The sequence below is a fragment of the Sorex fumeus genome, unplaced genomic scaffold (genome assembly GCF_029834395.1).
Source record: "Sorex fumeus unplaced genomic scaffold, SorFum_2.1 ptg000009l, whole genome shotgun sequence".
NCBI classification, from domain to species: Eukaryota; Metazoa; Chordata; class Mammalia; order Eulipotyphla; family Soricidae; genus Sorex; species Sorex fumeus.
This window is the reverse complement of record NW_026606066.1, coordinates 8446607-8460867: the sequence shown is the minus strand read 5'-3', so window position 1 is coordinate 8460867 and position 14261 is coordinate 8446607. Positions and strand designations below refer to the sequence as shown.

At 44.2% G+C, this 14261-nt stretch overlaps 1 protein-coding gene across 2 annotated transcripts in view; it reads right to left on the bottom strand.

The window, feature by feature from the left end:
* The window catches only part of GPD2 (glycerol-3-phosphate dehydrogenase 2), a 178900-nt gene extending 165121 nt beyond the window's left edge, over positions 1 to 13779 (bottom strand). The window contains exon 1 of one of the 2 annotated variants that reach the window (XM_056110173.1): positions 13636 to 13779. The gene's annotated coding sequence lies outside the window, so the exon portion shown is untranslated. Of the gene's footprint in view, positions 1 to 12951; positions 13132 to 13635 lie in introns of those variants that run through there. The other variant, XM_056110172.1, reaches the window with a different exon arrangement.
* Positions 13780 to 14261: the final 482 nt, after the last annotated feature.

Below are 14261 nucleotides of genomic sequence, written 5' to 3'. Positions count from 1 at the left end.
ACAAATATTTGGATTTTTTTCCATGATAGGCACTTAAGTATGAAATAGGATCTACAAAATTGTGTAAGATTCAGGCCTTGTTATGAGTAATCTTCCCCTGGGAAGAAAATGATACATATTTTCAAGTAATTACCATCTACTTGAGTGAAAGACTTAAGAGTAGCATTTTTAAAAGAGATAGTTAAAGGGTTTAGAAAACACTTCTGACTAAGGAGATTAGAGTAAACTTGATGAAACTGGTAGCCTATTCTCAGAATATTCAAATAACTTGTTTGTTTTTGTTTTGGAGTTGCACCCAACAAATGCTCAGAGTTTACTCCTGGTTTTTGCTGTGCTCTTTGACCCATGGGATAATATTTTTTAATGGAAATAAAAACATTAACATTGGGGCTGGAGCGATAGTACAGAGGGTAGGGCATTTGCTTTGCCTTCGACCAACCTGGGTTCAATCCCCAGCATCCCATATGGTCCCGCCAAGTACTGTCAGAAGTGATTCCTGAGTGCAGAGCCAGGAGAATCCCCTGAGCACCGCTGGGTATGACCCCTCCCCCCCCCCAAAAAAAACCACTATCATTGGGGTATTAAGTAGAAATAAGATAAAGCTGAAGCATTCCAAGGAGTTTTAATTGAATAGATCCCAGGGAATATAAAGTCAGAATGTGACATTTGATCCAACAGAGCAGAATGACAGTGTACTGACAGTGATTTGACATCCCATGAAAATATCCTTTCTTTACTCAACTTTCAACTTTAATAAAAGTAAAATTAGAGAACCTACTACTCAGCGGTTACTGTCACCACTTTTCAAATATTCCTTAAGTTTATAAATAGATGTTTCATTGAAATAATGGAATACGGGCTAGAGCAATAGAACAGTGGATAGGGCATTTGCCTTGCACACAGCGGACCCCAGTTAAATTCCCAGCACCACATACAATACTCACCCACTACCTGGAGTAATCTCTGAGCACAGAGCCAAGAATAAACCTGAGCATATGCAGGTGTGGCTGAAATAAACACACACACACAAACACACACACACACACACACACACACATCCCCAATCAATAACTCTTAACAATAACATTCCTTAAATGTTCACCTTAAGCATAAACTTTTGTTCCTCATGTTTAGTCAACTGACCTTAGCAGGCACTGGTGGATATCGGACAAGAAAACTTTCTTAAGACATTAGCAAGTCAAGCTCACTTAATAATTGCAGTCTCTTAAAACTTCATTTTCAGAAAACAAGTTTTCTGTTCTAGATGGTGGGGTTTGCTTTCCCCTTTAGATTAAAACCTTTTATAGAAATAAACTGGCAGAAAATCTGATACAAGATTCCATATAGGAAGTTTGAGCAGTAGAGGTAACTGAAAGGGTTAATGAGTTTTACAAGCAAGAGGTCCTGGTTTGATGCCTCACAAGCCAGAGTCCCCAGATCACTGGAATGACCCAGGAGCAGAGCAGGAGCAACCCTCAAACACTTGACCCCCCCCAAAAAAAATAAAAATAAACAAACAAATCCTCTAAAGCTGGTCTTAAAACTAAAACTAAAACAAACAAACAAAAAATGTAATGAGCTTTTCTGGAAGCTTCCAAGTTCACCAGCCCCATTATAGCACAAAGGCATGAAGACCACATCTTTTTGAGAAGCAAATGCCAGGCTCTGAGCTCCTGGAAGGAGAAAATGAGCCACTACCTGGATGCAGAAGTTGAGGCATCACCCACAGAAGAGTGGACCCCCTCAGAAAAGAAAAAACTTCCCTTTTCTTAAAGTCTTAATAAGAACATGAAAAGATCCTCAAGAATCCAAGACTCTATCTCTAGTCAATGCCCCAGGCTATGTAGAAAGCCCCAGGGCAAGGCAGTCTGGGAGAAGCCCAACTCTAAAACCAACTTTATAAAGGCATGGGGGCGGAGGTATTCTCCTCCCTGAAAACTGGCCTAAAGCTCAAGCTCAGATGTGTATGGTCATCTTTGATCTGCTCTGGAGAAGTAATGTTCTCTCTTGAAAACGCATCTCTTCAACCAATTTCTCTAAATAAAACAAGTTGACTTCACGATTTCATCTCCTCCTGAAATTATTTTGTGCAAGGAAAGGTGGCGTTTCTGAAAAACCTGAACAGAGATGAGGACTGACTTTTCCTTTGCCCATGAAGAGTAATCTCTCTCTGCAGTCTGGGCCCACAGTAGCAATTGGCAGTGGCAGCAGTGGAAAGACCATCTCCTCCCAACTCCTGGCCTGAAGGACCAGCTAGGGATAAGACTCCACGGTCCTGGGTCGGCTGAATTTCCCTTCCCACCCTAGCAACCGAAAACCTCCAGAACCTAACCGCAGTCATGCTCACAGCCACTCTCCACACACACTTGGATGAGTCTCACCCATGAGTGAACCTGCAGAAAAACCCAGATACACGGGACTGATGACTGAAATCTCCAAGCCTGCTCAGAGAGGTACTTGGCCTCCTCCTCCCATATCCAAGTTTTCCAGTAGCTTGGCAGTTACATCTACAAACTTCCCCTGGCACTACTTAATCTCATCAATGGCCAAGATCCAGATACTCTGAAATAAAGCTCCCGGAAGAGAGCTACATAGGCCTTACCCACAAGTGAATCCGCTCTATAACTGTATTCCAAATTTCAGAATTCCTGGAGTATGCAGCCACATTTTCGGCAGCGTGACCTCTCATACTCTAACCCATTGATGTACCAAAAGTAGCAAATATTTATTTTGGTTTAACATACATGTTTGTAATCTCTTATACAAGGGCTTCATGGCTCCAGGATGAAATACAACAGTCTTCACACACTTTCCTCTTATGGTGATGAGAAGGTGCAATAGTGGTGGAATTGGTGTTTGAATATTAAATGTAATAAATTATTGTGAACAACTTTACAAAAATTAGGGGTTTTTTTATTTAAAAAGAAAAAAAGACTCCCCACTCCTTCCACAGGTCAGAGCATATTGTGGGAAAGGCAAAATGTGTGCTTCCCAAGCAGCAGTCACAAGATAGTTTCCATTCCATAAAACTCTCCCAGAGACCTTACAAGCAGTGAGGGAAAAGCAGACAGTGAAATGGGAAAGAGATATCTCCAGAGTATAAAATGAAGCATGGAAAAGCAGTGCAGAACCCCAACATTAGTGGGTTAGTGGGTGAAGACTGTAATCCTGAAGTCCCTTTCAGTAACAACTCCCTATATAAACTCTCTGAGAAGGAGTTCAGAGTGGACATGATTACGATGTTTAATGAGCTCAAAGATACAATGAAACAGACCACCAATAAAACATAAGATGACAGGAGAGCAGAAATGAGGAAACTACAAACAGAAATGACAGATCTGAAAAACTTGGTAGGCGAAATGAAAAACTCACTGGAAAACCTCACCATCAGGGTGACAACTGTTGAGGACAAATCAGTGAGCTCCAGGTCAAGATGCAAAAACATTCATACAGCAGCGTAAGATGGAAAAAAAAAACTCAAAATAAATGAGCAGATGACAAGAAAGCTTTGGGATGAATTTAAGAGGAACAACTTAAGCATCATGGGGGCCCTGAGGGTCAGGAAGACCTCCCTGATGAAGAAGTAAGAGTCAAAAACATCACTGCCGAAAAGTTTCCAGAGTTGAAGAATCCAGGAGGCTGGGAAGGTACCAGCTAAAAGAAATACAAATAAAAATACTCCAAGACCCATCCTAATCAGAATGATTAAAACATTAGATAGGAATAGAATACTGAAAGCTAAAACAGCCATATTAAAGAAGGAAATTATACACAACAGAGTGTTCTTAAAATTTACAGCAGACCTACCAAATAAAACCCTCAGGGTTCAAAGACAATGGTGGGATATAGTAAAATTAAAAATAAGCCACCTCAACGGAATAAACACCTCACCCAGAATATTTAATCCAGCCAGACTTCTCATTCAGATTTTGAAGGAACGGTATGCAACTTCATGAAAAAAAAAATAGCTCAAGAACTTTACAGAAATGAAACCATCATACATGAAGAATTAAAGGGGCTATTCTAAGGCAAGATGAATCCGACAAGCACATCTAACTTCTACCAAAAAATGGCACAAAACTCCTTGACAGTAATCTCTCTCTATGTCAATGAACTAAATGAACTAAGAGACACAGAATGACAGGACATATTAGATAATTGAACCCAACACTCTGCTATCTGCAACAAACACATTTGAATAGTGAGAGCAAACAGACTCAGAGTCAAAGATTGGAAGTACAATCCTTCAAGCAAACAATCCCACAAAAAAGCTGGAGTGGCCATACTGGTATCAGACAACAAAAACTTCAGGCACAAAAAGGTTATGAGACAGCGAGGGTCATTTATTAATGATTAGGGGACACAAACAGCAGTAAGAACTTACTCATAAATATATATGTATCTAATCAGAAGCCAGAAAAAGACTTAAAACAATTGCTAATAATAAACTTGAAGAAAGACATTGATAGCAACTACACAATCGTAGTGGAGATTCAACACTGCTCTGTCACCTCTCTATAGATCAACTAGATTAAGCTCAGTAAAGAAATACTTACTTGGAAGGTAGAAATGGGAAGAGAGGGTTTAGTAAACACATTTTCACCCCCCAAAAGCTGAATACGCATTCTTCTCCAATGTACATAGGACATTCTCCAAGGAAAACCACATACTGGTACACAAAACATACCTCCACAGTCAAGCACATAGAAATCACATCAACTATCTTCTCAGACCACGATGCACTGAAAGTGGAAGTTATTCACAAACAGAAATGGAGAAAAATCTAACACCTGGAAATTGAAAAGCTCACTACTGAATAACTCGTGAGTTAGAGAAGAACTCAAAGGGGAATTCAGGACTGGAGCAATCATACAGCAGGTTCAGCCTTTGCCTTGCACGCAGCCCATCCAGGTTCGATCCCTGACTACCCATATGGTTCCCCAAACACTGCCAGGAGTAATTCCTGAGTGCTGAGCCAGGAGTAACCCCTGAGCATCGCTGGAAACAAATGATAATTAAATGAGCAACCAAAACCTGTAGGACACAACAAAAGCCGTTTTGAAAGGAAAGTTCATAGCTATGCAAGCATTCATGAGGAAGAGAAGGCCCACATCAATAACTTGACTGTACAACTTAAGAAACTGTAATCTAGAGTAGGCCTACAAATTCCTTGGCTCCCTGATAACTCAATGTTGGGGACCCATTCCCACACCATGTTGGTTAAGTAGACTTCCGACACAGATTGACAGAGCTTCATGCGGCTAGTGCCCATGACACACACATGTCATAGCAGATCTGAACAGTCCTAACCCTCCTCTCAGGGACTTCTCCAATGAAGAAGGTGAGAGGAAAGGTAGAAGCACTACCACTTCACCCAAGTCACCGGCAACAGATTTGGCAAAATAACCAGGAGTCAGATGACATGCAACATTATTTGTGAATCACCCAAGGAACTCACTGCTTTTGATGCAGGTCACTTTACCTACTTACAATCATTCTAACTTCACTTTTTTTTAATTATCTTATTTCCCAATATCAACTATAAAGTACTTTTAATTCAGTACAATATAAAATTATGAAAGTATATTAAATCCATAATAATTCCGAGCAATAGCACAGCGGGTAGGGCGTTCGCCTTACAAGCGGCCAACATGGCCGACCCGAGTTCGATTCCTCCGCCCCTCTCGGAGAGCCCGGCAAGCTACCGAGAGTATTCGATATGCCAGACACAGTAACAACAAAGTCTCCAATGGAGACGTTACTGGGCCCGCTCGAGCAAATCGACGATCAACGGGAGGGCCTTTACCTTTTAAATAATTAATAGATGTCCCCAAATAATGTGGGTTTTTTTCCAAATAATGTTTTAAAGCTTTAATGCACTGTAGCACTATCCTCCCGTTCATCAACTTGCTCCAGCAGGCACCAGTAACGTCTCAAAACAAATTGTGAGACTTGTCGTTACAGTCTGTGGCATACTGAATACTTCATGGGGAGCTTGCCAGGCTCTGCCCTGCGGACGAGATACTCTCAGTAGCTTGCTGGGCTCTCCGAGAAGGACAGCGGAATCGAACCCCGGTCGGCCATGCTGGTTGCGTGCAAAGCAAATGCCTTACCCACTGTGCTATCACTCCAGCCCTAAAGCTTTAATATGTGTCATAATCCAAATTCTTAATTAGTAAAGAATCTTTTTTTTTCTTTGCAGTTTTGTTTGTTTTTAGGAACACTCAGCTCCTTGGCTACTCCAGGCTTTGTGCAGAAGGAATCATGTGGAGCTCAGCAAATAACCCAAGCATCCTGCATCCAGAGCATTCACTAAGTGCGGGGGGGGGGGGGGGGGGGGGGGGGGGGGGGGGGGGGGGGGAGGGGCAGCGATCGCACAGCATGTAGGGCATTTCCCTTGCATACGACCAACCCAGGTTCGAGTCCGAACATCCCATATGATCCCCCAGCACCACCAGGAGTAATTCCTGAGTGCAGAGCCAGGAGTAACCCCTGCGTATCACTGAGTGTGACCCAAAAAAAAATTTTTAAGTGCTTTTAGCCATCTCTCTACATAAAGGAAACGTTTTCAATCAACCGATGTTTCCCACCAATTTTAATGAACTAATTACAACCAAGTTTTGATTTAATTTACATCAGAAACCATGTTTTGTTTGCAACATAAACCAGAAAGCTGAACTTGAAGGAATCTTAAATTTTCAACAGAAAACTGGAAAATCACATCATATAAAATCAGGAATAAATGTTTAACCCAAAAAATCTGACAAAGATAAAAATACAGAATAGTAAGAAAGCACAAAGGAAAAAAGTCATTTCTGTCAAAGATACTAAATTAGCATTCAGGACAAACTCAAGCCTGCATCATTACCTAAACAACCTTAAGTACTGAAACAGTCTGTTCTTCACATTACCTTTTCTTCAACCATTCCTAAGATCCTGACCAGATAACACAGAGAGTCTGTTCTTATGTTGTTTGAAAGTCCCTGGTTTGCAGGCACCCTGGACCCTTATCTTTTTACCTGGAATTATCAATGACCATGAGACAACCTATATATCCTTCTCCATCATGTCAACAATTCTAAGAATAAGAAAATGTGCAACTTGTCATTTGTTTATTCTCTATAATTTGACTTCCAAGTTTTTTTCACCTCAAAAACAATGGGTCCCTGAGAATCAAGTGATGGTGGAAAATGTGCACTGGTGAAGGGACGGATGTTGGAACATTATATGACTGTACCCCAATCATGAACAACTTTGTAACTGTGTATCACACTGTGATTCAATTTAAAATAATAATAATAAAATAAATTTAAAAGATGATGGGCCCTCGATCCTAGATATTTTGATGTTTATTTAAAGACCCACACTGGATTTATTAAAGTCCAGTCCTACCAAAGTTTTAATAGTTAAGTACAGCTTCAGCATCTTGATTTGGTAGAGGGGAGGGGTCACACCCAGCAGTACTCAGCACTCGATCCAGGCAGAGTAGGGGACTCATGTGAAGTTAAGCATAAAACCCTGGATTCTGGCATTCAAAGCAAATGTTCCAGCCCTTTGAGCTATCTACCCAGTCACAAAAAGGGAATTTGAAATTCCCATCAGTACTAAGGAGCAATCTGCCTAAGATCTTTATAGAGTGGCCCTCTCTAAAAGTAGCCCTGCTTAGAAAAATAAACTTAGGTTATTACTTTTCTTTTTAACCTAAGATTATGTCTTTTCATAACCTCTCTATACTTTACCCCACACACACCTCCCTCCACACGCACTCACACCTTTTAACTGTAAAAGCTCTCTATGTAGGGCTGGGATATAGCCCTAAGGGCTAAAGAGCAGGCAATGCAAGCAGGAGCCCCAGTTACAATTCCCAGCACCACAAGGTCCTGTCATTTCCTGTTCCTTCTCCACACCACAAGCTGTGACCAACAAAAAAATTTAAAAGATAAACTTCCTTGATGTACAGACTCTCAGGGCACACCTACATTACGTACAACCTCTCTGTGCAACACAGTGAGCACCATTAACTAGACAGGTTACTGCCAACTCATGAATCATTTAATAAAGCCACTCAGGCCTTCAACCGTACTCAGCAGAATTTTGTAATTTAACAATGAGCATCTAAAAACACTCCGGGAACAAGGCGGTAGCTCAAAATGAGAGAGCATATGCTTTGCATGTGGAGCCCTGGGTTTGATTCCCAGCACTGCATAATCCCCCAAACACAGGCAGGCGTGACCCCTAAGAACCAAACCAGGAGGAGCCCCTGAGAACTGGACAGGTGTGGCACCGTCTCAAATAAATAAATAAATAAATAAACAAACAAAGCTATGCTGATAATGATTTAATTATCAGAACTAAACTCTCTAGTTTAATTCCATTCAATTTACCTCCCAAAATAACAATCTTGAAATGAGCCATTTCTGGGGTTTCCAAACTAATGATTAGTAATTTTCCCCTGAAACTTCAGATGAAAAACATCCCTTTGAGCACAGTAAAACAAGTCATCTGACACATTTTTTTTAAGTATGTGAAAAGTAGTAAGAGTAGGGGTCAGAGAGATATTACAGGGGTTAAGGTGCTTGCCTTGAATGGAGCTGACACCAGTTCAATCTCTGGCACCGTATCTGGTGTGATCCCTATAGACAGTAAGCCCTGAGCACCCCCAGGTGTGGCGTCCTCACCCCCTTACCCCCCAAAAAAAGTTGCAAGATAAAGAATTCACTATGATTATGGATTTTAAATCTTTAGACGTAATGAAAGGCATATTGAGAGCAAATGCAGAATTTTTACAGAATTCTGATAAACTTTTTCACAGAAATTTCATTTTGAAAGTATATGTGTCCATGACAGACGACTGCCTTTTTAAATGTTTTAATACAAAACAGCTCATAGACTTGAAACAAAGGCTGCTTATGACCTATAATCTTCAGAAACAAGTTTCTCTGTTGTTGAGTGACTTTCTCCTAACCAAAAAAAAAACTTTCTACTTGTGCCTAGGGCGTAGGGCACTTGTCCCTTTCACAGACACTAGTCCCAAACACCCCACCACTGACTGCATGACTATGCAGGAGCCATGCTGAACTCTAGATAGTCTTATAGCTACGTGGTTACCTTATTAAATAAATGACTCTTCCTAAAAGCTACACTTTGTCTTTACCTACTACTTGTTTTTAAAATGCTACACAGGGGCTGGAGCGTTAGCACAATGGGTAGGGTGTTTGCCTTGCCCAACTCAGTAGTGTTCGATTCCCATTATCCCATATGGTTCCCCGAGCACGCCCAGAAGTAATTCCTGAGTACATGAGCCAGGAGTAGGAACCCCTGTGCATCGCCGGGTGTGACAAAGAGCAAAAAAATAAATAAAATAAAGTAAAATGCTGCACAACTTACAAAAAAAAATCACTTAAAAGCCAGGGTTATTTGCTTTCTCACACACTTTATGAATTTTGTTATGTTTTGGGTTTTTTTTTTTTCTGTATTTAGGACAGCCTAGTAACTCTTTGGGTTGATAAGAAGAGAAAACACAGAGTTTTGCAAAACAGAAGAATAGCATCACAGGAAAAAAAATTAATAATATGGCGAAGAAATCAAATGATGAGGAAACTGCTTCCCTTCTGTAATAGCCATAGCTACGACTCATCCCCTTTTCTTTTTCATCACTCACACACACACACACACACACACACACAAACACACACAAACACACACCATTTTTTTTCTTTTACTGCATTAAATTTAATTTTATACTTGGGTCTCATGGCAATAATCATGTCTTACCATGTCATGTCATTTATTAATGAAAATAATCATATCATTAATAAACTTTAAAAAATCTGTGCTAATATATTTTAGAGTTTACATGAAATAGGTAAGGCATACATAACACAATCATTTTAAAGGGGAAAGGGATGCTGGATATTTCAGAATTGTTCGACTACATTCTTTGCCCACATTTACCCTTTTGTTTGTTTGGTTGGTTTTTGTTTTGTTTTGTTTTTGGGTCACACCTGGCAATGCACAGGGGTTACTCTTGGTGGTACTCAGGGGACCATATGGGATGCTGGGAATCGAACCAGGGTCGGCCGCGTGCAAGGCAAAACGCCCTGCCCCTGCTATCTCTCCAGCCCCACATTTACCCTTTTGAATATAAGAAAAAAACATAACAAATATTTAAATTTTACTACGCACTTGACAGGTTAATGACTATGCATTTTACATGTGTTACATATTATCATGCCTCTCAATAAGACCATAGAAATTCACCAAGTTTAAAGAGGTTGCCTAAGGCCAAAGTCTTTGGTTTTCTCTCCTCTCCACTACAACTCAGCTAGAGTTTGTCCCACAATTTAGTCACTCATTGTGAAAACATTTATTGAGCGCCCATTACAAGCTAGAATTTGTACCACAGTTCAGTCACTCATTATGAAAACAATTATTGGGCTGGGCTGCAGAGATAGTATGTGGGTAGGGTGCTTGCCTTGCATGAGGCTGACCCGGATTCAATCCCAGGCATACCTTATGGTCCCCTGTGCACCTCCAAGATCCAGAATGGAGAACCAGGAGTAATCCCTAAGAATCACTGGGTATGGCCCAAAGCTAAAAACAACAGAAAACATTGGGCTCTTCCTATAAACTCGTTACTACTCTAGGCATTTAAAAAGACAACCGTGTTTAAGGTAAAGCAAGTCCTCTCACAAAAATCTACATTTTAGGGGCTGGAGCTATAGCACAGCGGTTAGGGTGTTTGCCTTACACGCGGCCAACCCGGGTTCAATTCCCAGCATCTCATATGGTCCCCCAAACACCGCCAGGAGTAATTCCTGAGTTCAAAGTCAGGAGTAATCCCAGAGTTCAAAGTCAGGAGTAATCCCAGGTGTGACCCCCCCAAAAAAAATCTACATTCTAGTTGAAAAGAGAGAAAATCGGTAAACCAAGACAGAATCTGAGTTAGCAACATTTACCCAAGATGACTTCTTTACTAGTCAATTCTTTTTTAAATATAGATGACGAGATTAAACCAGCGGATACAAATGCTAAACTGAGGAAGGAGGATAAAACCCACTATAGACAACTGTCAATTAGCATGCCATGCCATTGAATCTTGGACCAGATGAGAGAGAGAGACAAAAGCAGAGCTTTAATGCTAATCAGATTTTCTTTTCTTTCTTTACAAACTTTTTCCCATTTTTTAACTGTGGTCCCATGATTTACAATACTGTTTGATGATAGTTTCATGCATACGTGTTTCAATACCCACCATAAGAATGCCTACTTAACTCTACCCAAGTCCCAAAAATCCTCTCATCTTACCTACATACACACACACCCTAGGTCAGACAAACTGGTTCTCATGCCTTTGGTTGTTTGTTGTTTCCTTCCTGTGCTTATTTACAGGACACACAGGAGACCATTTTTTTTGATAGTGGACGAGGTGACAATTACACGTATCTAGGTAAATAATGCTAAATTGAAATTCTACATGACTGTAAATCAATGATAAATGGATAAAAAAAACTTTTCAAACAAAATATTTTTATAAAATAAAATGAGCGTGTGAGAATGTGCAACTCCAAAAAAAGTTGATTCTAAAATGCCATCTTTCCATTGTTCATGCAGTTACTGCTAGTTTGTGAAAATCAAAGAAGCCTTGTAATTTGGCATACGGACCCAAGGAGAGAACAGTTTCAACATCCACTTCATAAGGTCCCCTAGATTGTGCAGGGCTCATGATCTGGCCAAAGGCAGCCAGCTCTCATGGGATGGCCAATAGAGAAAGGAAAAAGTCAGGGACTAGAGTCACAAGTTAGACCAATAGTACAGCAGGAAGGGTGATTGCCTTGTGCATCAACACCAGGGTTCCATCTCCAGCACCCCCAAATGACCTGCCTGCCGAGCCCATTAGGAGAGATTCCTGAGCACAGAGCTAGAAGCTCTGAACACGACTTATTCCTGGCCAAACTATGGCTGGTGAGGAAATAAAGTGGGGGAGGGGGGCTTGAGGGGGTGCCTGGGGAATGACACTGCCATGAGCCTTCACAATCCTAACAGAAACTTCCTAACTCTCCAATGTGGAACCTATGCGACATTAACCCGTTTTATTTTAAGCCATCAAGTCTCAGTGTAACTTACCCTGCCTTCACCTATTTATATAAATGAGCTAATCCAGATGTTAGCTGTTGCTACAGCTGCCTCCCATGTAATCTCTATGTTGTATCATTTGAGTTGGCCCATGTCCCTAAAACTTGGTGAAAATTTGTGTATGTGTGAAATCGTTGGAACCCGTAAGGAAGGCTCTTCTGAGAGTGAGTGCTCCTTAAGTAAGAAGGAAAAGAGACATGAGCGAGCCAAACACGAACGCCTCATTCGCCAACCTCTACCTTCCTACCAAAGCGCTCCTTGAACTTCTCTATCCGCCTCTAGATCTTCCTAAATGGGAGAGGAGGCTGGTGGAAACCTCGTGCGGTTCCACCTTCCGTTTCCTCCCAGAACTGCCAGGAGCAGCGAAGCAGCTGAGATTCTCCAAGAAAAGCCTCACTCAGCCCCTTTCCAACACCTTTTTCTTGACTTCCAAGAGGAGCAACGATGCTCAGCCTTCGCTGCGCGACAGTCACCAGCCAAAGTTTGCAGCAAACTTTCCAGGGGACACCAATCCTCACCCCAAAACCCTTACCACTAGAGAGACTCATGTGTTCCACCTCGCCGCCTTCCTCCACCCCACCCCACCCCACCCCAAAAAAATAGAAAAAGAAAAAAAAATGTCAAGAGCTAAAAAACCTAGACGCGTCCACCTTCGGGGATTGGGGAAGAAATTCAAAATCTCTCCCCAGATTCCCGCCACCTCTCACCCCAACCCCGGAGCACTAAAGGACTCCGCCCGGGTCACCACGGCCCGGCTCCCCGCGCCACCCTGGGAGGCGGGGGGTGGTGGCGGAGGGTCTCCCAGGAAGCACACACCTGAGTTGGGTCGTCGGGGGGGGGAGAGGGAGCGGGAGCACCCAGTTCCTGAGGCCGGGGCGGAGTCTCTGCCTCCCCCGAATCCGAGCCGCGGCCGTGGTACTCGCTGCGCGGCGCGGGTGGATGTCACTCTGGGGCAGGCTGCGCGAGTGTAGCCCGACACGCCCGGCGCCGCCGCGCCCCCGCCTCCCGGGCCACTTCCTCTCCTCCCCCTCCTCCTCCTCCTTCTCCTCCTCCTCCTCCTCCTCCTCCCCCTCCTCCTCCTCCTCCTCCTCCTCCTCCGCCTCCTCCTCCCGCCGCTGCTGCTCCTCCGGGGTCCGCGAGGCCGCCTCCTGCAGCCTCCAGGCCGCGGCCCAGGCTGCTCCGGCCCGGAGACGCGGAAGTGGGTGGCGGGAGGTCCCCGGGGCCGAGAGGGGCTGCCTGGAGATCGAGGACTCCGCCGCCCCTCGGACGGGACCCCACGGGGACCCGGAGGTGCCCGGCTGCAGTTCCGCCCTCCCTGCTGCCCGCGCGCCTCTCCGGACCTGCTGCCAGCCTGGGGAGCCGCGGCGGGCCTAGGCCGAGCGCCGGACGCGTCCCTGCTCCTCGGCCCTTCCCCGAGCCCGGCCGGCCGCCCTCGCCACCTGCCCGGGCCAGGCGACACTCGCCCGCCCGCCCGCCTGCCAGCCAGCGGGCCAGTCTTACCTGATTTCGCGCTGCCCGCCCCCGAATCGCGCTCCCCCCGGGCTCAGCAGACAGGTTTCCCGGGGCCTGGAGACGCGTCTAAGAGGCGGGCGGACCCCTGGGACCCCGCCAGCGGAGCCCGAAGCCCTGGCGCCGAGCTCTCCCCTCCCCCCAGCGCGACTCTGCAGGCTCGCGGGGCCTCCTGACCCCCCGCCTGAATGTCAGCGCCCGCGGGAGGACCAAGCCCCAGCCCCAGGAGGTGGGATGCTGAGCAAGGGCTGCTCAGGCCCGGCCTCGAACGGGCGTGGGGGGCGGGGGGGAGAGGCGAGGCGGAGAACCCCAGCAGCTGAGCCACAGACTTCCCATGCACCCCCCCACCCCAAACCGACCCTGCCCACTGAGCATGCCCAGCTCACTTGTTGGACCCGCCAGTACTAGGCGAGTCTAAGTGGACCCCAAGAGGGTGCAGAGGGGGTTGAAATGGATCCTTTCAGAGCTTTTCTTCGAAGGTCTCGGGAACTCCTGGGTGCCTCCAAATAAAAGTTCTTACTGGAGTCTTAGGAAATAGCCAGGGCATGGGTCGCCAAGGTCTTCCAAAAGATGGCAGCTAAGTTAATTTGTACCAAAATCTCAGTGGTAGGTTTTTC